This window comes from Sinohyriopsis cumingii, chromosome 7 (genome assembly GCF_028554795.1).
Source record: "Sinohyriopsis cumingii isolate HCF-2022 chromosome 7, ASM2855479v2, whole genome shotgun sequence".
In the NCBI taxonomy this organism is placed as follows: Eukaryota; Metazoa; Mollusca; class Bivalvia; order Unionida; family Unionidae; genus Sinohyriopsis; species Sinohyriopsis cumingii.
Genome location: NC_142967.1, coordinates 81,673,076 through 81,700,358, shown reverse-complemented (window position 1 = coordinate 81,700,358; position 27,283 = coordinate 81,673,076). Strand labels below are relative to the sequence as shown.

At 36.0% G+C, this 27,283-nt stretch overlaps 1 long non-coding RNA gene across 3 annotated transcripts in view; it reads right to left on the bottom strand.

The window, feature by feature from the left end:
* Positions 1-27,283, bottom strand: part of LOC149795624 (uncharacterized) — a 46,082-nt gene that overhangs the window by 3,368 nt on the left and 15,431 nt on the right. Inside the window, exon 1 of one of the 3 annotated variants that reach the window (XR_016422370.1) lies at positions 18,133-18,236. The exons of 1 other annotated variant lie outside the window; for it this stretch is intronic. This is a non-coding gene — a long non-coding RNA (uncharacterized LOC149795624). Of the gene's footprint in view, positions 1-3,781; positions 4,594-18,132; positions 18,237-27,283 lie in introns of those variants that run through there. One more of the 3 variants, XR_016422372.1, reaches the window with a different exon arrangement.

Sequence of the window (27,283 nt, the reverse complement as noted above, 5' to 3'; positions counted from 1 at the left end):
TGTGTGAATTTAATGTTAGTGACTTGCTGATATTTATTGTTTGAGGTAAAGGATGTGAATGAGAAAGTCTTTGTGTTGTGATCAGAATGGCCTCAGTTTTATCATCATTCATCTGCAGCTTGTTACATGTCATCCATGATTTCACATCAGAAATGCACCTCTCTACACCTTGGATGGTAGCATCATCTTCAGTTGGGTGGCTAGATTTGTACATTTGGGTGTCATCAGCGTACAATTGGTGAGACACTGGATGATGACCTATGATGCTTGAGAGCGGCTGAGTGTATAGAATGGAGAGAACAGGTCCAAGAACAGACCCCTGTGGAATGCCACAACATAGATCAACTAGACTGGAGTGTATTCCACTTGCAGACAATTTGTGTCCTGTTGACCAAGTAGGACTTGAACCACAGTAAGGCTGTATCATGAATGCCAAATACATGCTGGAGACAGTGAAGTAATATATCATGGTCTATTGTGTCAAATGCTGCAGACAAATCAAGGAGGGTGAGGACTGTAATCTTTCCACTATCCAGAGCAGAGAGAATGTCATTAACTACTTTTAGAAGAGTAGTTTCAGTAGTGTGGCAAGGGCGATATGCAAATTGTACATTCCTAAAAAGACTGTTTGAATTCAGATGAGTTACAAGCTGGGATAGAACAACCTTTTCTAAAAAACTTCTATGCAACTAAAAGTAACACATGTGGTCTAAGTCAATGCTATTTATAATTTCAACAAGAAATCACATACTTGGGTGTTCTCACTACTACCTTAATTGCAACAAAAAAAAACAAAGGAAGCAATGCTGAGCTTAGTACAGAAAAATACAAGCCAATGCTTACCAAACACCAGGGACTCAATTAGCTAAAAACAGTTGGTACAATATGCAGGGACTCAATTAGCTAAAAACAGTTGGTACAATATGCAGTGACTCAATTAGCTAAAAACAGTTGATACAATATGCAGTGACTCAATTAGCTAAAAACAGTTGGTACAATATGCAGTGACTCAATTAGCTAAAAACAGTTGGTACAATATGCAGGGACTCAATTAGCTGAAAACAGTTGGTACAATTGCTAATATGCAGGGACTCAATTAGCTAAAAACAGCTTGTATAATTGCTTAAATATGCAGGGACTCAATTAGATAAAACAGCTGGTACAATTGCTAATATGCAGGGATAGAGAAAGTTCACAAAATACCTACTCCAGCAAGAAAAATGCTCAGCCAAATTAATTTTTTATCTCATCACTGACAAGGGAAAAGAGAAGGATAAAAGGAAAAATAATACACAACATGCACAGATTTTACAACTGCTAAAAATGATAGGGATTAAATGAAGAAAAAAAACACAATCAGGAGTATAATCCAAACATCTCTGAAAAATATGCACACATCAAACACATAAAATTGCTTATTAATCCCCAAAACAATGGAAAATCTTCCCAACATTCACAGTGCAGACATTACAGCCACGTGACGGAAGAAAAAACTGAAGGGAGTACACCAGACCATCAAATACAGAGTTTCCATGAGGCAATCCAGTGTTTTGGAATGTTCTGGTTCGCCCAAATGGAAGGAAGAATTCTCAGGGAGTTTACGTTTGTTACTGAAAAATTTATTCATGCGGAGTAGGAGTTCTCTTACAAGCACAATATACAAAAATAATGGGATAAAATTGGAAACTCTAAACATCTGCAGTACACAAAATTATGTGAATCCAAGTATTTTTACCTTTCTGTACCACGGTTCCCATTCTGAAATGTGTATGTTCCATGTTTATCTGTTTCATGATGGTATTCATAACACACTGCTTGTATATACAGTTATTTGTTTTTAAAATATTATGGGTAAATTAAATACTACCCACAACAAAGTGAAGTGTCTGTCAATGCTGTTTACCACAAGTATTTACTAGCAAGTATTGTGATTCCATTTTTGTGGAATTCATAACAACCTGTATTTATATTAATACTTGTGTTTGATGCAATAAAAGTTTATTTAAGTTGTATTTTCCTTTTAATAAGTTAGCTTCTAATATTCAAGTGATATTTTCTAAGTTTTCTGTCATGCATGTGACTTGATCATCCTTCCATCTATCCATCCACTTGGGCTTTTTTAGTTTTCTGACTCACTAATAACAAGCCACCCCTTAAGGCAGATCTGACAAGCAAAACACCCCAACATACAGGAGTGTCGAGATAAATTGGCTATCTGTTGCCCTGAAAAGGTGGGGGATGACTTATAATCAAACTGTATTATAAGTATGTTCAGTATATGAATTTGAATGGAAACTAGCAAAGAACACAGTTTAAAACAACAATACTTCTTCCAGCCAGTGAGCCTTTATTTAAAATGAATCAAAACAAAACTGTAGTTTCAGTCCAAAAGATATCAGCAATATTTAACTGTTTTAGTATCCGAGACAAAGAAATCAACATAAAGGAAAACTCAAAAAGATAAAATGATTGGACTTTTAAAAGGAAAACTATCCTTCAAATTACAACAAAAAATAGGCGTGCAAGCAATTAAACAAAGGACTATGCAAACTAGTGTGAGACCACATTTCTGTGAGAAGAACTAAGCTAAAATTTACAGAATCTAATGTAAATTTTGGAGATTCGTATCTCAACAAAATCAAGGCAAGAGTGGCCCTGCAAAATCAAACAATCAACTTAATTGGAATAAGATGCCAAAAAAAGTTACCATAAGGCTGCAAGGGTGGGGGACCTAACAACAAGGTTAAGAAAAATAGTTAAAATGTCAAGAAAGCTTAAACTCAACTATGAAAAACCTCTAACTGATACACAATAATATGATGCACATATTAAAAATGTCCAATTTGTGTGACATCTTTAATTGGTTTTGAGTTCAGGATATTGGTCTTTCCCCTGGACAAAAAACAAAGTCTATTTGATGTTTGTCAGGCTGATTGGCTAAAATTCCTGTAAACAGACTGGACCTGTTTAACAGTTTGGGGTAATTTCCATCATGATGACGAGTTTTTTACAGAAAAATTTATTGTCACACAGGTCAAATGGGGATGAATATAACATTGTTTATATCAAATTTCTTCATTCTAATCTTAACATCAGTCATGGTGGGATCAATTGGTTCAGTTATAATTTGGGAGGATATATATGTATCACAGCTGATCTATCATTATGAGGATTATTTAACAATAGTCATTCCACTCCAGTCTCCTCTAGATCTATGTATGATAAATAAACATGATAATGTATCACAGCTGATCTATCATTATGATTATTTAACAATACAGTCATTCCACTCCAGTCTCCTCTAGATCTATTTATAATAAAAAGCATGATAATATATCACAGCTGATCTGTCATTATGATGATTATTTAACAATACAGTCATTCCACTCCAGTCTCCTCTAGATCTATTTATGATAAAAAAACATGTGAGATAAATAAACATGTGAGTTTAGGTGTATCCGGCCATCCCTGACAGCAGTGAAAGTTGTCCATTTAATGTACCACTCTTTATCTTCTTCGCTGGTCAATATACTCCCAAATACCACATGAAGTTACTATGAGTTGATGCAGGCACATGTGATTTCTTCATTCACATACTGTTCTGTTGAAGCAGCACCATTATCAACAGAATCTTTGATAAACGCAACCGAAACACAAGTCTTTGATTCCTTAGACTGATTATGGCCAAAATATTTGTGATGGTACCTTGGAGTCTTACAGCATTATCTTGAATGTCCACTTTAGACTTTTTAAGTTTATAATTTCAATCTTCAAAACTCACCTGGATCAACATCAGCAACAACCTGACTGGTAAACTCAGTCAAATCCACTTTGGCAGCATATCTAGTCCAATTGACATCATCAGATGGTTGAGTGTCCGTAAATGTCAACAGACATTTGTATACTATTAAGTGTATTCCAATGTGAAATCAATAAGCATTTGTGAGGTTGGTAAACACTCAAGGGTATGATTTCCACATACTGGCCCATCCAGCCAAGCTTGTAATGATACTGTTGAACATAATAGAGGCAGACAACTTTGTCAACCATGTATGCTAGTCCCCTGGTTAAATAATAAACAACTTCAGATGATGGTGCAAGCCTATACAAGTCAATATTGAATAAATGATTGGGTGCTACCACATAAGCAATGCAGGGCATTCCAGATCCTCCTGATGAATCCAGGTAACAATGCCAGTTTCCCATGTGATTGGAATCATCAATGCAAGTTATTTCACATCAAAACACCTCAGAAAAGTTTGACTTTGTCAATGCTAATAAATCAAAACGGATCAATTGCAGGACAACAACCAAAAGACCACTTGGGAGTTTCTGGTTTCCAAACTTGGATAATCAATTACTTTTTTATGCATCCTTTAGAAGCTATACATCCATCAAACACCTGTTTCGTGGTCATTCCGGATGCAGCTCCAACAGCCCCTAATGCAGCTACTTTTCCAGCCACTGAAGCCAAAGTTGCAAAACAGTGCTGGAATGGCTTCCTAAAATGGCTGTAAATACATCCAAACAATACTTTTTCCTGCATCATTCTGCAGGAGGGAGAAATAGTACACTATCATAATGGAATGTTATTTTAAAACACTGTACTTAAAAAAGAGTGTGAAAACGTTGAAAGAGCACTGAACACAGAAAGCACAGTAGGTGATAATTATAATGATATTTATAATGTTTATAGGTGGAAAAGTTGAGATAACTGTAAAGTCTGTTCTCCTAATACAAACCATACAAGCAAATAATATAATAATAAACCTTAAGCAAATATGGGCCTGACTACCACAAAACACAGTTTCAAAAACTATGCATTGTGCTTGCGAAGTCAATCAAGAAATTTAAATATAGTTTATCTTCACTTCAGAGTGACAATAAACTAACTTGTTTAAATGAAGGTTTTGTTCAAATATTTGTTCAGTTCTGCCTTCATTTCTTTTGGCCGACAAGCCTAGTTCCATATAAAAGTACAGCAGTCTCTCTATATTACACTGTGACAGAGGACGATGAAACTGATTTGGAGTACAGGCTTTGATTGTGAACAATGAAATCATGCATTCATCATATCACTTCAGGCATTGTTATTTCATGATGATGGTTTAGAATTTGCACTGTCTGAAGACTATGTATTGAATTTAATTAAAATGCTGTCTTTAAAGAAACATTTTCTTACCACTATATAGTACTGCAATTTAGTCCATAATGTAATCAGCTAGTGTTACAAATTCAAGATGGTATATTTTAAAAAAGAAAAAAACACCTACAACATGTATTTTGTTAGTCTTTACTTCCCCATATGCATGAGTCAGTATAAGTAATGCAGAATGTTTTTTATATGTAGGGAAAGTAGGCCTGAGACAGTATAATACAGAATGTTTTTCATATGCAGGGAAAGTAGGCCTGAGACAGTATAATACAGAATGTTTTTCATATGCTGCGAAAGTAGGCCTGAGACAGTATAATACAGAATGTTTTTCATATGCAGGGAAAGTAGGCCTGAGACAGTATAAGTAATACAGAATATTTTTCACATACAGGGAAAGTAGGCTTGAGACAGTAAAACACGGAATGTTTTTCATATGCAGGGAAAGTAGGCCTGAGACAGTATTAATACAGAATGTTTTTCATATGCAAGGAAAGTAGGCCTGAGACAGTATAATACAGAATGTTTTTCATATGCAGGGAAAGTAGGCCTGAGACAGTATAAGTAATACAGAATATTTTTCATATACAGGGAAGGTAGGCTTGAGACAGTAAAACACGGAATGTTTTTCATATGCAGGGAAAGTAGGCCTGAGACAGTACAAGTAATACAGAATGTTTTTCATATGCAGGGAATGTAGGCCTGAGACAGTATAAGTAATACAGAACGTTTTTCATATACAGGGAAAGTATGCCTGAAACAGTATAATACAGAATGTTTTTCTTATACAGAGAAAGTAGGCTTGAGACAGTGTAAGTAATACAGTCCATATCTTCTAAATCAATGTTTTTTCTTGTTACTAACTTTTACCACATCTTTCCTATTAGCATGTTAGTGACACAAAGTTTTTGAGAAATAGAGAAGGCCAAAGAAACCTACCTAACGGAATGTGATATGGGCCAAAATGTCAACACAGATGAAATTATTTGTTGCCATTTTATTTCAACACCAGATATTATCCAACAAGAATTACAACCATCAATGTCAAATATTAAAATAACACTAAGGCAGAACATCAATCAGGGTATTTTTAAAAGTAACATCCACATGTTCACTCACTGATAATATTTATTTTACACTAGGTCATGAATTACTGAATTTTCTGAGTGAAACTTTTAAAAAAATTCACTGGAGTGAAATATGATAAATAATTTATCACTGCCTGTCAACAGACATCGATAAATTATGACCGAGAGATTCTGACCTATTTTTAGATGCTTCCATCACGTAGTTGTATGTATGGCCACTTCACCTGCATACAAACCAAATTCAAATCCAACAATATGAAAAAAAATCTTCTATTTTTTTTCTGTATGTGCTGTTTTACCTTCAACTGAGAGGGAAAATTATGTTACTACTAATATTTTTTGTGTGAATGTAAACAAAAAAAACCAACAGAATATAGACTGTATACTGCTAACATGTACACAAAAACACCAACAGAATATAGACTAAAACTGCTGACATGTGCACAAGAAACCTAACAGAATATAGACTGTAAACTGCTGACATGTACACACACAAAAAACTGAATACAGACTGTAAACTGCTGACATGTACACAAGAAACCCAAAAGAATATAGACTGTAAACTGCTGACATGTACACACACAAAAAACAACTGAATACAGACTGTAAACTGCTGACATGTACACAAAAAAACCAACAGAATATAGACTGTAAACTGCTGACATGTACACAAAAAACACCAACAGAATATAGACTGTAAACTGCTGACATGTACACACAAAAAACCAACAGAATATAGACTGTAAAATGCTGACATGTACACAAAATAACCCAACAAAATATAAACTGTAAACTGCTAACATGTACACACACAAAAAACAAAAGAATATAGACTGTAAACTGCTGACATGTACACAAAAACACCAACAGAATATAGACTGTAAACTGCTGACATGTACACAAAAACACCAACAGAATATAGACTGTAAACTGCTGACATGTACACAAAAACACCAACAGAATATAGACTAAAACTGCTGACATGTACACAAGAAACCCAACAGAATATAGAATGTAAACTGCTAACATGTACACACAAAAAACCAACAGAATACAGACTGTAAACTGCTAACAATGTACACACAAAAAACCAACAGAATACAGACTGTAAACTGCTAACATGTACACAAAAAAAAAACAGAATATAGACTTTCTTCTCCCTTTACAGGCTGCTGAGTAACAATGAAGAACATTAATTGTACATAACAGTCTATCTCGGTCATCCCCAGAACAGTCTGTATCATACAGCTTAGATTGGGGATCTCAATCAGGAGCTGATGAACCAAAGGAGTTGCATTTTTGCACACATAAAAATACTGGTTGGCAAAGGAGAGAAAATGCCTCACAATTCCCACTGAACTGATGATACAGCCCTGCTCGATGGATAGGGCATGGAGCTCGCTCCTTCATCTCACAGATGCTACGACAAGCAAGAAAACTGTCTTGAAGGTAAGATACTCAAAGAAATTTTCATCCAAAGTTTTTATGAGGGTTTATAGACAGACCACAAGACACAAGAGAGATTCCATTTAAGCATTAGAGACAGAGAGAGACACTGATCTCAGGAATTCGAAATACCTGATCAGGTCTGCTAAGTGATAATCTGTCCCGATGGGAAAGCCTTTTGAAAATTGTGTGTGTTGGAAAAAGGGCTGCTCGTTAGCACTTTTATAAGAGAATCTGAGCATTGTATTTCTTTGAATAGGAAGAGAAGAAAATCAGACACTGTACTCACAGAGGGCCAGCTATGATTTACATGTTTTCTGCTATAAATTCAAAAATGATTCTCCATTTAGCATGAATAGGTCAATCTTCTCTTGCACTAAATGATGCACTTGGCAACTTGGATCAAAAACTTTCCTTGGCGGAGAGATCGTTTGAGATAAGCCAAGCATTAAGCCAAGCACTGAGGTAGAAAATCTGTGAACTGCTGTATAGGTGTGAGAGTCCTTGTGATGTGGTAGGAGGTCCCTCCTCTAAGGTAAGGTCCTGGGATGGTCCACCAGCAGATTGAAAAGATAGCTGAACCACAATCAGTGGGGCCACAGAGGGGCAACCAAAATAATCTGAGAAGTGGAGTGCCAGACTACGTATTGGACCTGCTGGATCATCCTGAAGGGTGGGAAGACATAAGCAAACAAACAATTTCACTGCATCCTAAAAGCATCCACTGCCCAGGACCTCATCAGGGACTAGGAAAACATAAAAGAAGAGCTCGTTGTTCAGCTTGGAGGCAAACCAGCCCATCAAGGGGGTTTCCCAAAGATGGAGCAGGCAGTTTGCTACAGACTGGTTTAATAACTATCTTCCCTTGACAGTCTGTCTGCCAAAACTTTTTTCCTACCTGGAATGTGGCATACAAAAAAGGAATATGCCTCCTGAAGCTTTCCAACAAAGTAGGTTCCAAACTTTCACACTGAGAGAAGATGCATGTGTGCCTCCTTGTCTCCTGAAGTATGCTACCACCGTGTTGTCATTGAAGACCATAACACAATGATCTTTTATTTAGTAGATGCACCCCTGAAGGCCTAAGAACACTACCCTCATTTCCAGTGTTGATATAGAGAGTAGATTCTTCCCTAGACCATCAATCCTGAAGAATCAGAACCCCCCAATCTGACGGAAACATATAAGATTGGAGTGTGGTGAGTGAGATTGGGTACATGAACTCAGAAAGTGGTCCCTATCTCTCCACCAATTTCGATGGTGGAAATCCCATCCCAGAGAAATTGGAAAATTCAAAGGGTCCCTGTTTTGATTTCCAAGTTACTACATGGAGAAACTTAAGCAGATGCAAGTGAAGCCTGCTTAGTACCTCCAATATTTTAAAAAACTAAATCCAAACCTATTAAACTCGATGGTTTCTTCCCATCCCTCAAAAGAATTCTTGGATTATTTTTTTCCAGACATCACATGATGATGGCAATCATATCTCCCACTATGAGACATAATCAATACATGTCAAGAAATTCAATTGTTGCCATTCCTGTTTTATTTCCTTCCAAAAATCTGAATATTCCTTTTTATTCTTCTCTACTGATTATTAGGAATTTTTAAGAGGCTTTTTTTCCTTTCGTCTTGAACATTCATTGCTTGTTGGACACTACTGTTTAAAAGTTATATAAGCAATAGCCTGGTCATGCCATTTAAAGCAAATGAGGTACTCCTACACTGTTAGTCTGCTTCCTTGAACAACTCCATTAAATCTGAGGTACTCCTACACTGTTAGTCTGGTTCCTTGAACAACTCCATTAAATCTGAGGTACTCCTACACAGTTAGTCTGCTTCCTTGAACAACTCCATTAAATCTGAGGTACTCCTACACAGTTAGTCTGCTTCCTTGAACAACTCCATTAAATCTAATACAAAACTTAGATTCAAATCAAACAATGACAAACCTGTGTGTTGATTTTACTGCAACAACCATATTTCCATAATTTTTGCTTTTATTGCATAAATCTGTGTTTTAAGGTCATTCTCATAAGACTTATGGTAAAATCACAAGGAATGGCAGGTCTGTTAATAATTTTAAATGGGCTGCAACTACTCCCATGTCCAAGGTCTCAGGGACAGCAGAGCTTCCAACAAAGTCTACGGCACTTTCAATGTGGAGGAAAGATAGGGTTGTGAAGGAGTGAATCCTGAAGATCAATGGGGACTGACCAAACATCAGGTCTTAAAGCAATACTGACTAAGGCTGTGGTCTCCATCTTAAATGGTTCCTCCAAGCAGCAATTTGTTTAGGTAGAAAAGGTCAATAATTATAGGACTATCCACTTTCTTAAAAAACAAGAAACTCTGGGAATAGAATGCAAGAGATTGGTCCTTTTACACCCCTTCAACTGCACCCATTTGTGTACCTCTTCCTTTAACCTGACAATGGTTAAAAGGCAGAAGCAAATAGGAGCCTGACTACTGGAGGGAGAGCCCCAAGCTGAAGCCAGTATCCATCTCTTATGATAGAAAGAATCCAACCATTGACCATTATGCTTCACTAAGCTGTGAAAAAGTTTAGTCTGGCACCAACTGGAATAAAAGAAATAGGTACAGTCTACAGTAGAGATGGAAAGTCCCTACAGCTGTCCATCCATGTCCTGTACACTACTTCCTTGGGCTTTGAACTTGGAGAAGCTCCACTGACAAGACCATGAATGGACAAGGACGATAAATGCCAAGACGTTTTTGGAACTACTTCTAACAAATAATACTGAGCCACTGGCAATTAGAGATTCCTTCATCCGCAGACTAATAGAGGCTGCTTAAAAGAGATCAGTATGTGAGGCTTTGGTGACCTGGCCATTTGTTCTAAGAATTCCATAATTTTCAATGGGAGGCAACCCCAGCTACCTGTAGAAATACCCACCTGAACTGCTTCAGCATCCAAAATGGGAAGTTTATTTGGTCTGGAGGGAGTATAAACTTTGTAGCTAGAAGCAGCCTGAACCTCCTTCCTGCACAAAAATTCAAAACTTTTATAGTCATTTTGGTGTCACCCACTCTGATTGTGTCACCTGATGCAGTCCGCACACCCCTAGTGATGCCACTGCTCTCTCTCTCTCTCTCTCTCTCTCTCTCTCTCTCTCTATCCTTTGGATGGCTTGACTAAACTTTAACATCATTCATAGGTCCAGAAGCATCGTCATATGACACAAGCGAAAATCTGCAATGCTGTTATTTTCATGAATTTTCTCCCATATCTAGCTACAATAATCCGGAGAGAGGGAGGGAGAGGGAGTGACCATTTGGACATTTTTATATTTAATAATCGAAATTCAGAACATTATAATAGGTTTAAGAATCAACAACAACAAAGCATTAAATACGCAACAGTATGTGTGCCTTGTAAGCTTGTAACCAACAAATTTAATATTTAGACATAGTGTCGACTGGCGACTGCAACTATGTATCATTGACATTATGAACACTGTAGGAAAGAATACAAATACTGTTATGACGAACCAGATTACTGTAGGTTACTTGGTACAAGTTCAGTTTTAATGTTTTTGTCCAGCGCCATATGTCTTTCTCTCTCACTCCAGATTTTTGCTTTTTTTTGTCCCTTATGCACGAGAAGGGAGAGGGGAATGAAGAAAAAAAGGATTCCAATGAAATTGTGTACCATTTTAATTTCATTTAGAAAACGGACTATTAATACTTTTTATCGCTATTTTCATATGTCATTTATGATTAATCAATGAGTAGAAATTCATCATTGATTTATAGACCTGCAGTTGAAAGAATGTTTATATATTGGTATTATTGTGCCATGGGCAGATCACAATTTGATATACCAATTGGCTTTGTACAAACACTTTAGATAATGCCATGTTATTTGTTGTTGTTGTTGTTCTAGGGTTTAACGCCATTTTTCAGCACAAGATAGGCTATACATGGCAGCCAGTATAACTGGTGGAGGAAAAACCCTGGAAAACCCAGGAAAGAACCACCGACCCACGAGAAGCTACTGGCAGGCTTTCCCACGTACCCACGCTGGCCGAGCCTTGGACTCGAACCCACACAGACAAAGGTGAGATGGCAGTGATCCAGAACAGTGAGCACTTTAGACCACTCAGGGACCTGCCATGTTATTTGTAATGTGTGTGTGTATATATACACACACACACATATATATACATATACATACACACACACACATATATATGGGTTTAATGGCACATGAGCACACTTCTGGCTATATACCAGTAGTGCAGACAAATAGCCATGTTACAGAAATATAAAGGTAACAAAAACAGGATCTAATCAAGTATTATTTAATAGATGACTAGACCACCTCATTACTTTGCATGCACCAATTTTACTCAATATCAAGCTTAAGTAATGCCATATTTATTAAAGTTTTCTGAGATGTGGTCTATGCCTGTGACAAACTCAGTCATTAAGAAACAAGATCACATGATTTGTACCATCATGTACTCTTCCAAGAGCTTCATGAGACAAGTTTCCATATAAGGTTCACCTGAAATCTACAAAAATGAAGCTTTTATGGAACATAAAAACAAATCTTAGCCAATCCAATGATACATTATCTCATTTCTATACACTGATGTGTAAAATTTTTCAATCTATTAAATAATTTGAGTTATATTTATACTGCACAAGTTTTTATCATGATGTATAGGAAATATGACTAATACACAAATATCAAAGTTTGAATAAAGCCATTAATAACCGTGTATCCTCAGAAACATCAGGGAAAACTACCATATGTATACAAGTCCCAAATCATAATATACTCCAACAAAGACGATCTGACACTCATTAGTTAATTTCAGCTTGACTTCACAAGCTGGCTGCACATAATCTCATAGTGCCACCAAATGGTGTGGAACAAATCTGAATATTGAATTTTCACATGAAATGAAACCTCTTTCATGTTTAATTTCCTCCAGTGTGTGGCATGAGTCAGCCTTGCCATAATCCATTACCACATGTTTTCAAATAGGACTTCCCATCAAATCATACAAAAAGTTTAGTAACATGTACACAACTTGCATTGATACGACATGCAATGTTCAATGTAGAATTTTGAATATATAATTCCTATTCCATTTACACAATTCTCCCAATCTGGGAGTCTAGTAATGTATATGGATGGACTTAAAATTTGTTAAAGCTAAGCAAATGATCCAAGAAGTAGGGACATTCATCAGCAATATTTGTTCTTTAATGATTTTGAAGTGAAAATCTTCATAGTTAGAAGAAAAAAATCCATTTACCATTACATTTCTTTGTAGAAAAAGCAGTAATGTTCTATGGTATCTGGACATCATTGTGTACAATTATGAAACACCTTAGACATATTTAAATGTGCATTTGTTGAGACATTGTTAAATGTTGTTTTCTTCTTTTTTTCCCAGTAATGGTGGCCAATGGCATCATTTATCCAAATTTGAAAACCCTTTACGTCTGGATGCTTGAGTGCTGTTTCCGATTAAGTCATTTAAAGGTTTTTTAATTTTTAGCAACTCTGGTCATATTTTATGGTATATTGGCACCATTTACAAAAAGGCTTTTATGCCAGAGTTATTTCTGTCATTTTCAGTCACATTCTCTTGAGTGTTTTTTCTAAAGAGATCATTTAAAGGTTTTTCTCATTCAATAACTAAAGACACATCATGATGACATTATCTGAAAAAAATTTGAAGAAAAAAAATGTTGTGCCACTGCTTTTTGTTGAATCTCGTCAATATCTGTTAAGAGGTTTTTTAGAAGTTGTTTATAGGTTTTCATTTTTTTTTTGTACTGATGGCCATACTGAATTATGGATTGGCATCAACTCAACAAATCTGAACAGCATTAATTTCTCAATCCTCCCAGTAAAATTGTGCAAATTCGTGTCAGGAAAATTCTAAATAAGAACTGTGAACTGACAATGCATGTCATGTGACAGACAAGGGAACATAGACAGGTGAGCTAAAAAAACAAAAAAAACAAGATGGCTGCATGGGAATTATTTACATGACTTCTCTTTAATTGCAGCCAACAGCATCAAGCATCAGGCTGACCATTTACTACCCTGATATAAAATTGTTCAAAACTGATGTCAACATTCACGTATCTCTTTACAGTAATGTTATGCCAGCATGCTCTCTCATGCAAATGTATCGGACGAAAGCTGAGCAGGCATCTAATAAACTTTCACTTGATATGAAATGTCCACTGCACATGGGGGTACCTTTTAGTGTAAAAAGGCATGTGCAAAGCAACATAATAATCATGTGAAAATTTTAAATTATTACAAAGTACTGTAAACAAATTTAATATCTATATATAAAGCACCAGGGATTTCAGATTACTTTTTTAATTCATTTGATTGTTTTCCTTATTTTTTTGACTCAAACAAAAATAAATCTTGAATTCAAAATGTCAAGATTTTCAAATGACTAGATAATGATGGAAAATATGGTCAGATCTAACCTGAAGCAATCAATTATAAGTGCATCTGTCAGGCACAAATAGTTCATAATTTTCTGAGATGAATACTTCAGTAACATCAGACCATTGTTAACTCCAAGTAGTCAAACCAGTGTCAACTACTTACCATACCTAAGGCAGATTCTAAAAATACCATGAAAGGGAGATCAAAACCAAGTCAAACTACGAATTATCTGGACCAAAATTTTCATTCAAAGTCATCTACTGGCAAAACCCACCAAATAGCTATCAAGATTTTTCTGCTATTTTTTCATAAAATCCTATGTGTCTGCTACCTATTCCAAGCTATTTTCTCAAAATCTTAGTTAAAACATATGTTACCTTGACCTTAAAAGTGGAATTCCAACAATTCCAAAACATTAGCCAGAGAATGTTTTTCCAACCTAATTGTGTCTTAATTAGTATATCAAGCTGATAACTTTTTTAACAATGACCCAGACATAATTTAATGCAAAGCATTATTAGAAAATATGTGAGGAGCAGGCAGGCAAATTTTAAATATGTAGTACTTTACTATTACTGCACTGCTTTCCATTTCTGGTCACGGAATTATGTTTACTCATTGTTTATGCATTACTGATTAGACCTGAACTAAAATGTGCTCAGGTTTTGTTTCTGCGTACATTTACACAAAAGTAGTTATGTACTTGTATGTATTTCAATTTGTATTGTGTTTGGGCTTTTGTCCATGGTTGTATGTTATGTGTATCTGCACTGTGTGGTTGACCTTGGTCTGCAACTGAGTTTAGGACATACCTGACTAATATCTTGTTATTTTGTAAACAACATATTACATAGCTAATAATTGTCTATGAGTTTACATTATATATTTAGATTATTATTATTGAGGTAAAGATGTTTATTTGGATCTGAACTCACAATATTCCCCTGGGAAAAACAACGTCTACCTGTTCTTTCCCAGATAGCTTGCTAAAACTTAAGTAAACAGATCTAACCTTGTTTACAGTTTGATGGAAAATTCCACTTTAATTGATATAGGTCCAGGGCATTTTGTTGTGTCATAAGTCAGGTATGTGTGATTTGGATATTTAACATAGCTTAAAAAAAAATTCAGTCATATGTCTGCAGTGTGGCAGTTTATAGTGATGTCTAGCACTGGGGCATCATGCCACAGACATGTAGCACTATATCCGACCCAGTCACATTATCCTGACACCAGGCAAACCAGTCCTAACACTTTCTCTTAATGCTGACCGCCTAGCGAGGCAGCTGTTAGTATGTTACAATCTGTATACAAGTTTGAAGTAAATAGAATTATTTATCCCATATCTTATTATTAACATCAGTCTTAGTAGATTCTATTTTAGTTGTAAATAACAACTGTGAACAGACAATGCACTTCATGTGACAGACGAAGGACCATACCATAAGCTCAATTGGCCACATGGTCAGATGAGCTTACAAAAACAACAACATCTGCATGGAAATTACTTACATAACTTCCCTTTAATTAAGTTTCAGCTGAAATGATTTTATTTACTTAAATCGTTCACTGAAATCACAAAGTGCTTACTGATTTCGGACTAAATCACTATTCTGGATTTTATCACAGTGACATATCAAGACTGTTAGCACATCAGGACTATTTGGCATATCAGAACCTTCAAAACTGGAATTCATTTGTAAGACCAATGGAATTAACTCAGAATACTCTATACCTTGGACTTGTGACAGAACTTTTAGGTCTATTCTAGGAAAATAAATTATTTGCTGAATTTTACCAAACTTGTTGGTTCTTGCTCTTTTCTATTAGTTTAAGACCATAGAGTCAAAAAAGATATGTCTTAAGTTATTGCAAAATACAAGTTCGGTTCACCCAGTTCTACAAGAACAAAAAGCTTGCAGTGAGAAAACTGATTATAATAGCTCTCTGGCCAATAATTGCACCAAAACCAGAGAACTTACAGAGTCAAGACAGTAAGTAATATCACAACACAAGTTCCGACAGGAAGCTGTCCACTTTATGGAGAGCTGATTCTGGAGGTGTATTTTTGGTTGATTGTGGCAGTTGTAAAGGATCTATACTGATCCTTTACATCTTGTGAAGCCACACCGAGGATGAGTCCTCCAAGGTGATCTTGGGTTATGTAGCAGCCCTTAGAAGGTCTTAACTATGGTTAAGTGTGACCTTCAAGGAGGACAGCACAATGTCATGGCAGATGTGTACAAGTTCTGCCAATAAACCCCAATGTATCAAAGATTGCCAGGGTGTCTTGGCCACAGCTTCCAGCATGTGCTGTAATACAGCTGGGCTCAGAGCGGCCTCCTTCAGCATACTAAATGAAGTAGCTGAGAAGTCAGCATGGAAGATATGGTGAAAATAAGCTGGACTTTCTGATAAATGGCTCACCTGTAATACCCACACATAAAGAACCTGCATCCAACTTGGGAGCTTTCATGGAACATTTGGTGAGTGTATCCATCTAGCAAAGTCTTGGCCTGTAGAGCACATGTGTGACATTCCCTCAATCGTAGAGGATTGAGAAAGCAGATCTAGCTGTAGCTGGGTCCCAGAGATCTTTTCCAAAATGGAAAGGATCTTCTTGGGATGTGTGCCAAATAGTTTCAGTTGCTAGTCTGTGGGTAGAAGGTGGTAAACTTCATTTACAGCCTTATCAAAATACCAGATCTCCTCTTCAAGAGCTGGATGGCTTGAAGGGAGGTGTCAAATGAGCTGTTTCTACCTCAAACTCATTGGAGTCGACAATAGATGATGCATCATCATTTGGAAACTCTAAGCAGGATTTTATCTATGTCCTTCAGAGGATGTGACAAAGAAGCACTCTTCACCATTACCCATATTTGTTTGTGATGGTGAGTGTGGACTCTGTGTTGTAGAAGTTCCATGATGAAGAGATCACTTGTCTTTCCTGGATGATTCTATGCCTCCAGCCTTCCTGGTGGATATGGTGGGACATGAGACATAGCACCATTTCTACTCATGGTCTGGGGTCCAGTAGCCCAAAGGGGCATCATGAACCAATTACCTCAATATGCAAAGCCCAACATCCCCTACAGATTAATGCAAATAAATGTAAAGGGACATATCTATGCAAATAACAATAATGGGGACATACCTATCCGATCCCCTTCCCAAGTCTGGACCTGATGGGCTGACTCCTAATGCTGTACAGGATCTGATTATAGAGTGGGAAAAGAGAGGATCTTGGGCTGGTCCCAATCCCTAAAGCATGAAGCCTCTGAGTGATGACCAGTGAAAATTCAGCAACCAATACAAGATGACAAGTGGCCACTGACAGGTACGATCTCAATGGTCATCAGGACAAAGTGAACAGGTTACCAGTCACTTTCTCAAACCGACCAGTGACAGGTAACTGGTGCCAGGTGACCAGTGGCTGGCATGTGGTCACCAGATATTGACCGGTGTACCAACCAGTCACTGGTCAATGACCAGTCAGGTGACATGAATATGTAACAGCCTTCTTATTTTCATCACTCATGAAGGTGAAGTGATGCTCCTCCAATAGGAGAGGGTGCAACATACCACCCCAAGAAGTGTTGGGTGCAACTCAGCTCCTTCCTCTTGGGAGTGTGCAATATGCTATCCTAAGACAAGCAAGTGGTGCACTTCCTTCCTCACAGAAGGCAGTATCATTTTTGTGAACATGAGGGGTGTTAGACTTCTCCTCCCTTCCCTCTTAAAACATTCATTCCCTCCTACAGGAGGGGCCTTAATTGTCTCTGAAGAGACTGGCCCATAGACTCCTGGGACCAAGGATAAAAAACTAGTCTTTTTACAGTAGGTTTCATCTTGGTGCTCTGAAAGAGAAAAACCTGAAAATTCAGACGTTAAAGGAGACTGACTTTTCCTTCACCTTATATACCTACTTATGGAATCAGCTTGATTCCAGACTTCATTAGTCCATATTGTACAAAAAATATAATGATTCTTACATGCTCACTTTGAACATCTGAGGCAGTCAAAGTTAGTATCCCAAGGGCCCGTCTCATAGCCAAACTTTCCCACATTGTTCTCTAAAATAAAAGTTATCTGGAAATGAACAATAAATATTATATTATTCCCACCTGGTTTTTTGTACGTACATGTACTGTATGCTACATGTACCCCAGTGTATTTGCACTAAGCAAACAACGATTCACTCATGAGGAATTTGTCTTCTGACTCTCCAATTCTTTTACAATCATAAAGACACTCAGCTGTTCACCTCTTGTTCTCTGGGAGCACCCCAGACACATATTAACAATGGTGAATAGTAAAAAAAACACCACAAATTTAATGTTTAATCAGTCATTTAATTAAAAATCTGTATTGAGGTAGAGCCTATGTTGCATTTTAACTTTGCATACAAGCCATGCCCGTGAACAAATTGTATCTTGAAAATAATAGGGGATACCCTAACCCCCAATGGATGGGATACAACATGGTAACCCAAGATCTTTTCAGGACTAATTACTGGAATAGGGCAGCAGTTACCAACATAGAACAGGAAATGGATGAATGTAACATCAAATGAAATATTGTTGAAGGGGATCTGTGTCTTAGTGATAATTCTGCACTCTGTGGGAGGATGTATTCACATCGAACTGACAAGATTCCTCAAACATGAAAAAATCCAAGCTGCCCAACAGCAATAATAATAATAATAATAATAATAATAATATTAATGCTTTATTTATAAAGGGTGACTCATTAGTCAAGGACTATTCTCCCCTGAGGCCCTCTTAAGGAGAGTATAAGAATGCACATTATATGAAGATAGCAATAATTACTGTTTATTTTAACAAGTTTAGTATTAAAATACTAAATTCCATTATCTATTAGAAGCACATACATGCTCATGATATCTCTTCTTAAATACTCTAATGTTTTCAGCAGATTTTACATGTAGTGGTGGAAACTTATTCCACAGAACTGTACCAGAGTACTGGAAACTCTTTTTAAATTGCTCTGTTCTTGACTTTGGTGTGAGAAGTTTTCCATGTGATATTGATCTCAACTGGTATTGTGTTGAAAAAGGCCTGATTAAGTCCTGAAGATACTCTGGTGCAGTTCCATGTAGACATTTATATAAAAGAACCACCTTGTGAAAATCTATCATGTTATATATTGTGAACCATTTGAGTTCTGTAAATAATGCTTTTGAAAGATGATCAACAGATGCATCTAAAATTACGCGTGCTGCTCGTTTCTGAAGTTTATAAATCCTGTCAAGCTCAGATTTAGCACAGTTTCCCCATACATTTGAACATCAATCCATTGTTGGAAGAATATATGGCTTGTAGTATAGATTTCGAGTTTCCATAGGTAAATATTTCTTGATTCTGCTGAGTAGGGCAATTTTGGATGGCAGTGTTTTACAAAGCTTATCAATATGGTCATTCCATAATAAATTATTATCTATGGTCACACCTAAAAGCTTTTCATGTTTGGCATTCTCTAACTGATGATTATTTATTGCAAGAGATAGTTCTGGGTTCCCTGACTTGTGTATCTTTCGTGATGTCCCCAGAATCATACATTTTGTTTTACCTTCATTAATTGCCATCCTATTTTGTTGTGCCCTGTTTTGGACTATAATAAGGTCTGAGTTTAATCTCATTTGGGTAACTTCAGTATCAGAACTAGATGTATACAATGTTGTCTCATCTGCAAACAAATCTGTATTTGTGGATTCATTATTTAATGGTAGATCATTGATATTGATAAGGAAGAGGAGAGGGCCCAAAACTGAGCCTTGAGGGACCAGTGAATGAATCGTTTGAGAGCTAATATTGCCAATGCTTACTTATTGAGACCTTTGGTTTAGGTATGATCTAAACCAGTTTAAAGAAGGATTGTCGAACCTGTAACAGATCAACTTTTGCAGCAGAATTTCATGATCAACAAGATCAAAGACTTTCTTGAAATCAAGGAAAACAATCGCAGTCAAATGTCCATTATCCATTTCCTTCAGCCAAAGATCAATTAATTTGGTAAGTTCAGTTTGACACGAGTGGTACTTCCTAAATCCTGATTGCGCTTTATGAACTAGAGAGAATGTTTCAAAAAATGTATCGACCTGAATGGCTACATGCTTTTCAAATAATTATGACAATACAGGAAGAATTGATATTGGTCTGTAATTCCCTGGATCCTCCTTTTCTCCTTTCTTAAAGATAGGTGTAACCTTTGCACATTTCAGTGTTTCTGGAAAACTACCACTCATTATACTTAAATTTATGATACGCGTTAGTGACTTTGTTAATACTGGTGCAGCAATTTTAAGAATTCGTGGACCAATACCATCCAATTCAGAGGATTTATTAATATTCACCTTACTTAGCATATCAAAAACATCAGCTTCACAAACATTATCTACTGAAAAATAATTATCATCAGGAATTTTAGCTCTTATAAATAACAGAAGAGCATCTAGTTCAATTGAGATGTTAGTCTGGTTCCAAATACTGTTACTGGAGATGTTATGAAGAAATTGTTGAAGATTTCCACAATGTCTTGTACAGATGTTGCTATATCCTCATTTTGCTTAAGTCTAGGGGGAAGACAACTGTTCTTGGTGGGTTCAGCTCTTTTAGATGCTTCCACAATGTTTTGGTACTCTTACTTTCATCAATAGCCTGTTTATAGTAGTTCTCTTTTGCCTTATCTATCAGGTGCTTAGCTTTATTCCTCTGCTATCTATAGTTTTTCATGTCTTATTTGTATGGAAATTATCTCTTATGTGCCTAGCCTCATTGATCTCACGGGTAATCCACTCGAGTGTAATTTGGTGTTTAACCCTTTTTGTTGTAATTGGGGCATGCTTGTCTAGGGCTGCATTGAACATGGGATATCATTTATCTAAGGCAGTGTTGACATCAGCTGTATTGCAGACTGATTGGATGGGTTTGCAAACTAAATCATTTAAGAACATTTCCTCATCAAGCTGTTTAAAGTCCCTGTGTTGTATTTCAATGTGTTGACCATTTTTAGATGATTTCGGAACATGTCTAGTTATACAGACTGGGTAGTGGTCACTCAGTGCATACACTGGCACATTGACTTCACTTATGTTTTCAGGTTTATTAGTATAGACATGATCAATGATAGTAGCACTTTTATCTGTTACTCTAGTTGGGGTGTTAATTAATTGAGTAAAGTTGTAAGTTTCAAAGTTACTTATCCATGATAATAGCGGAGTTTTCATATAGTCAATGTTAAAATCACCTAATATGATAGTTTCTAATGAGTAAGTCATAGCTGTTATGAAAATAAAATGATAATCCGTACACCAACTGTATGGAACAAATGCAAATAACTCTCAAAACAGCTTAAATAAACAGACATAAAATTCAATCAGGGGTAAAGTCCTAAAGTTTATGAGGCATATGAAAACGAGAAATAGTAAATTCGCTTGTTTACCAATGAAGTGACAGCAAATCTTTTTCAAAACTAACAACAAACAAGACAGACAATACAGCATGTTGACAGAAAAGAATGAAAGGGAAGTATGCACAGGCAAGAATTTGCCACGATTCAGTGTTCTGAAATCTTCTGGTTCACCCTAATCAGAGGACAAATTTTTATCATACAGTTGCAGCATTGTCCTCCTTTAAAAGCACCAGCTCTGCAATCGCAAAAGGTATGGTATTACTTGCATTAAATTTTAATTTACTGATGTGATGTACTTTTCAGTTCTGGATATAGTATTTCCAAACTTAACACCTTCCTATCAACAAGACCAATATTATATTACAAGGTTACATTTGAGCTCCACCCAGTCTAAAACTAGTTAATTGGATTTTATACAGGATAAATGAATATCAAAAGGGTAATACACAGACCAAGAGGATCATTTCCAAACTGACAGAACCATCCATTCTATTCAACACCTCATTTGTTTCATCAATTTTATTTCTGGGACTTACAAGTGATTCATTGTGCTTTGGTTGGAGAGGTGTAACAAAAACTGGTAAAAGAAACTTCAAAGGGACATCATATATCCAAATTAAACTGAATACTCTACAAGATCAATGTTATTCTTACAAATTATACACCTTTACACACAACCAAAACAACTTCACATTTTATTAACCAGTTTGGTACCTGACATTACAAATTAACCTACAGTATTTTCTTTATCAATATTTTTAAAAAAACTCTGGCTCCAACCACTGCATATGTACTACATTATAGTTGTCTGAAAAGATTCATTTCTAGGATGTTATTGGTCCATTGCTATTAAAAACATATAAAGATTGGTTTTCCACTTAAATCATGTATGTACTGTGTGTAACCCTCAACCAGATATCTTTATTCTAATGAGGGGTTGTTGCCCTGTAATAATGTTCTAGAACTGTTTATTATAAAGATTGAGTTGAGGCCTGTAATCACATTTAAACGTAAAAAACCAGTCTGACTTTCATAAGTGTGGTTTCTAACAAAAGGAGGTAAAGAAATGGGTGTATTACAGAGCTACTTAGGGATAACGCTAAAATGGCAATTGTGTAGCATGAAAATGTACAATGAAGGCGTTTCTTTTCCAAACACATACACATAATCAAATACCTATAATCATACATGCTGGTGATTTGTTTGTCCTAAATATTTTCACAAGTTTCTTTAAGTTAAAGCATAAGTAAAATGTACTGAAAACTATGACTTCAACTAAAAAACCTAAACTAAATAAACGAATTTCATTTACTTTCAGAGTATGAACTTTTCTGTTGCTTATTTTTTTTAAAATACTGTTTCATCGGTTCTTAAATTCATGGATTGATGAGTGAGTCATATTATTTCCACAGAATGGTGATTGTTCATTGTGTCGTTATATTGATGATTTGAAAGTAACAATGAAATCCATAAAATCAATGAAAATTGGTTAACTACAAAAGTACTGAATTTATAGAATTATCCAAGACTTTGGAATAGTAACTTATGGAAGATTGCTTGATACATACATTTAAAAATATATATCTTTGCACAGCTGTGAAGCACTTTGGATGAGTTGCCAGGAAAACACTGATGTACCTTTGTCCCCATATAAAGATCAAGATACAGGGATTTGTTCAATTCCTGGGGACAATTTTGGTTGGAAAAATATCCCCAGTGCTAGTTTAATATGCAACACAGTATAGGTAAGGGTTCAAGCAATCCAAAATCATTCCAAAACAACCAGGTTCACTTTAACTTCAAGACCCTGATACCTGCTATAAACAAAAATATTTCCACTGATCAACTTTTATCTCTAACATAAAATATCACAATACCTATATAAGTTCAAGTTGGTACCCTACAACATCATATGCACATGTCATAATCATGACGTGACAAAATGGTAGTGAATGCTAAAAAACGGAATCTTAGCCAGAAATATACCATTATCAATCAGATTTAATATTGAACAAATGCACTGCCCACGATGTTATTTTGTCAAGTGGAAGTAAAGGCTAATCATAAGATCATGTGAAACAACTAAGCTGGGCCATAAATGTACTCTGTATTAAAAATAAACGAATATGTTCTTCACTGCTCTTTAGAAGATTATACACTGATCACACACACACACACAAATTTCAAAAACAAAATATTTTTACAAAAATGTAATCATTATTCCAGTGTAATTTATACACAGCATGATGACCTTCATTACTTGTACTTACAGCAAAAGAAAAGGCTGTAGCTTTCTAATATCTGTTTGTTCTTTTTGTTTCTCAGTATATGGCTATGTGATAATGTATGGGGGGGGAGCCATTTTAATGATTGATCATTCCACATGAAATCACCCTAAATCCAAAATCTTCAGGATGACCATTTCTTATTTTCATTAAATGTTTGTGCAATGTGCATCTATGTAAATGATGGGCTGCATGCAAAATTTCAATAAATTTGTTTAATTACATATGTTATGACTGATTTAAGTGGGGAGGGATAGCAAAATTAGCTTTTTCACTTGTAAATATGTAGTACAGTAAATTTCATCCTCACATCTGTGTAATAAAGAAGTTACAAACATCTGATAACTGTTGTAAGCCAACGAAAGAGGGATTTAAATTAAACAAGCAGAAAAAAATAGGGTCAGTCGGGTAGCCAGAACCAAACATAACTTTTTTAGAATTAGATTTTATCTGAAAGAGATCAATAATAATAATATTGCATTATTTTTATACATTAAACCCATTTGTAAATAATGTGTGCTATACACACCCCAATGTATTTGCACTAAGGTAAGCATCAATTCACCATAAGGAATTTCTGTCTTCTCATTCTCCTAGATTTTAAAATAAGGAAAATATTCAGTTAACTTTTATTGTTATCTAGGAGCAATATAGAAACAGACAATAATGAAGCAATACATCACATACTGTACTAAAATAAAATGGTAAAAAAGAACAAACAATGAACTGACATTTAATCAATTATTTAATTAAGGGAATTATGAATTCCAATTAATTATGGATGAGCCTACGTTGTGTTACATGCAAGACTTACCTGTGAACCAACTGTATTTTGAAAAAAAAGAATGGTGTTTCCTAACCCCTAAAGGGTGGGATACAATGCAGTAACCCAAGAAGACCTTTCCAGAACAAAATAATGAAAAAGGGCATGGGTTACGGGTATAAAAACAGAAGACATGACAAATGAATGTAATACTAGATGAAATATTGTTGAAGGGAGAATTGTATGTGGTTTAAACTGACAGCAGGTAATTTTTCTCTGGTCACATTACAATGAACCATTAAAATGGCATCCTTGAAAAGATTACTCTTTCTATGTGCATGTGATTTGCACAAGTGGACTGTGTTTTTCTGATTCAAATTCAATGGACTGGATTTTTCTACATGAAAAAGAATAAGCTGTGCAATAGCAAAGGGTAAGCGATTGCTGCTCTTAAATTTACCCTTCAAAGAAAAATTAATTTCAACCAAAAACTGATGCTAGATGGATGGACTGACATCAATATGAACACTGAGACCACTGTCTCATCTTTTATGACATCAATCATTGGTGACAAAAAAAAACAAGCTCATAACCTATAAGCAACCTAGCTCTCACTCACTGTACGATGATACTTGGAGTCTAAGCAACCTAGCTCTCTCATTATAAAATGATACTTGGGGTCTAAGCAACCTAGTTCTCTCTCACTATAAGATGATACTTGGGGTCTAAGCAACCTAGCTCTCTCTCACTATAAGATTATACTTGGGGTCTATAACCTTTAACCAACCTAGCTCTCTCTCATTATAAGATGATACTTGGTGTCTAAGCAACCTAGCTCTCTCCCACTATAAGATGATACTTGGGGTCTAAGCAACTTAGCTTTCTCTCAGTATAAGATGACACTTGGGGTCTAAGCAACCTAGCTCTCTCTCATTATAAGATGACACTTGGGGTCTAAACAACCTAGCTCTCTCACACTATAAGATGATACTTGGGGTCTAAGCAACCTAGCTCTCTCTCACTATAAGATGATACCTGGGGTCTAAGCAACCTAGCTCTCTCACACTATAAGATGATACTTGGGGTCTATAACCTTTAAGCAACCTAGCTCTCTCTTATTATAAGATGACACTTGGGGTCTAAGCAACCTAGCTCTCTCATTATAAGATGAGACTCGGGGTCTAAGCAACCTAGCTCTCTCATTATAAGATGATACTTGGGGTCTAACCAACCTAGCTCTCTCATTATAAGATGACACTTGGGGTCTAAGCAACCTAGCTTCTTCTCTCATTATAAGATGATACTTGGGGTCTAAGCAACCTAGCTCTCTCTCATTATAAGATGACACCTGGGTTCTAAGCAACCTAGATCTCTCTCATTATAAGATGATACTTGGGGTCTAAGCAACCTAGCTCTCTCTCTCACTATAAGATGATACTTGGGGTCTAAGCAACCTAGCTCTCTCACACCATAAGATGACACTTGGGCTCTAAGCAACCTAGCTGTCTCTCACTATAAGATGATACTTGGGGTCTAAGCAACCTAGCTCTCTCTCAGTATAAGATGATACTTGGGGTCTAACCAACATAGCTTTCTCTCTCACTATAAGATGATACTTGGGGTCTAAGCAACCTAGCTCTCTCTCATTATAAGATGATACTTGGGGTCTAAGCAACCTAGCTCTCTCTCACTGTAAGATGATACTTGGGTCTAAGCAACTTGGGGTCTATAACCTTGAAGCAACCTAGCTCCCTCTCACCGTAAGATAATACTTGGGTCTAAGCAACCTAGCTCTCTCTCACTATAAGATGATACTTGGGGTCTATAACCTTGAAGCAACCTAGCTCTCCCTCACTGTAAGATGATACTTGGGGTCTATAACCACCAAATGAGTGCTGCATAATGTGAGAACAGCAATTTATAATGAACTACAAGATACTGCGAACAGCATTACATACTGTTCTGCAGTATAGCTGAAGTGATCAAAATTTGTCAACTAATAGTGTTTTAAAAAAATATATAGATATAACACTAAGCTTCATGTTGTTTTCTTTCAAATCATATTTGTATAAATTTATATAAATTGGGTCATGAGGTTGATATTGGTACCATAATTAGGAACTGCATTATAAAAAAGGAGCGTTAAAATGAGGGAGCACTGTTTGTCAGCATCTTTTCATTATGAAAAGACAAAGTTTGACAGTCTAGGTCGAAGTATCTCAATAATCTCAGAGCACCACTTTGTCTATCAATACTGCCAATAAATTCACAAGCATTCTAGCAGCTTAATTTATAATTTAATATTTTCAGCAAAACAGAACTGTTAAAATTAGAATGACCAGACAATCACACTGTATAATGCTGATGCAGTCTGCACAGCTCTGCTGTCAGGATGATACAAACAGCGTCAATGAAATGATGGAATCTAATAAGAGAAAGGGAAACAGAGAACATCAAACAGAAACAGATATTACAGACAGTAAAAAAAAAAATAATTATGCAACAGAGCACAAGGACATTTCAATGCAACAAACTATATAACTAATTGAAATATAGTCAGTAAAATGGCAAATAGTAAATCACTCACACGGCTACACAAGTGACGTAATATATAAGGTACGTTATTTAGATTATAAAAATCATGTAAATAAAATTCTGAGATGC